Below are 1619 nucleotides of genomic sequence, written 5' to 3' on the forward strand. Positions count from 1 at the left end.
TGCACACGTGATGGAACGCCTTGCAGAAGTTGGGGGCGTAGGGCTTCACCTTCACGCCGCCTCATCGGCCCAGCTCGAGCAGCAGCATGTTGGCGATGAAGCGCAGCTGCTCGAAGAAGGGGAGCACGACGGGGCCAAGGGCTGTCATGTTGGCCTTGAGCGCGTCACCGGCGACCGCCATGAGGTCCCTGGAAAGTTTGACGCCTAAGTTGCCTTCGGCGTCCTCCTCCTGGAAGATGCACCGGTAGGAGCTGTCCTGCGCGCCGCCGGTAATCATCCCGCACGAGGTGCGAGAGACGGAACCGCGCCCTATCCTTGGACGTGGACAGCAGCACGGCGGCGCCGCCCACCCGGAAGAGTATGGTGGACAGCAGCATGGAGCGTTCCTTACCGACGTACAAGTTGGGTGTGATGATCTCTGTGGACACGACCAGAGCGTGCGTACCGTGTGCGCGGGGCACTGCATGCAGTAGGCCGGCAACGAGCCCCACCGAGATCACCCCCGCGCTACACCCCCATTCCAGACAGATTTACACAGAGGATATCGCTGCGGAGTTTGTATCTGTTGACGATCATGTCACTGAGGGACGGAACAGGGGCGAAGACGCAGCAGTTGATGATGACGATGTCGACGGCATCAGGGGCGACGCCTGTCTTGGCGAACAGGTTGTCGATGACCAAGAAGATAACCAGTTCCGCCTCGGAGTGGGCTACGACCAAGGTGTTGCCTGGCGGGATGTAGTGGTCGCCGGGAGGTAGGCTGGTCTCATCGCCGAGACCGCCGCTTCCGAGCACGCGCATCGTGAAGCTGACAGTGCGATCGTCCGTGAACGCCGGTATGAGGCGAAAGTACTCGATGAACGTGGAGCTAGGGAAACGCCAGGTGGGACTGGGAAGGAAGCAAGCATAATCCACGAGGTACACAACGCGTGGGCGGTTCACGACGGCTACACTACTAGGAAAAGGCCTACTAATGGCGCACCAGTTTTGCCTACTAATGATGCACTACTGGTGCGTCATTAGTATCACACCACTAGTATTTTTTACTAATGGCGCACCAGTGGTGCGCCATTAGTATCTGGTATATTAATGATGCATCACTGGTGCGTCATTAGTATAGGCCACGGTGCGCCATTAGTATAGGCCATTGGAGCGCCATTAGTATAGCCACGGTGCGCCATTATTATTTTTGAATTTTGAAGGCGGGAAAATAGTAGTGGCGCACCGTCAAACCCCATCGTGCGCCATTGCTATTTTTGAATTTTGGATTTGGATCTGGATCGCGATTTTTTTGCCCATTTTTTGCTAATTTTTTTGCTCTTTTTTGCACGATATTATTTCAAATTTTGTTCCCGTTTTTGGATCTTGTACGTTCTTTTGCCGCGTTCTTTTACCGGAGAGGAGTTCGCCGGAGAGAAGGAGGAGCAGGTGACCGCAGAGGCGCTCGCCTACATCGCCGGAGAGGAGTTCACCGGAGGATCGGAGAGGAGGAAGGAGAAACCATGAGGGGATGGGAAGAGGAGGGAGGAGGAGCTCATCGGAGAGGAGGGAGGAGGAGCTCATCGGAGATGAGGGAGGAGGAGCTCACCGGAGATGAGGGAGGAGGAGCTCACCGGAGA

General features: G+C 56.2%; 1 pseudogene; it reads right to left on the minus strand.

The window, feature by feature from the left end:
- Positions 1–61: 61 nt before the first annotated feature.
- LOC119360721 lies at positions 62–1238 on the minus strand (annotated as a pseudogene).
- Positions 1239–1619: the final 381 nt, after the last annotated feature.

This window comes from Triticum dicoccoides, chromosome 2B (assembly GCF_002162155.2).
Source record: "Triticum dicoccoides isolate Atlit2015 ecotype Zavitan chromosome 2B, WEW_v2.0, whole genome shotgun sequence".
Taxonomy (NCBI): domain Eukaryota; kingdom Viridiplantae; phylum Streptophyta; class Magnoliopsida; order Poales; family Poaceae; genus Triticum; species Triticum dicoccoides.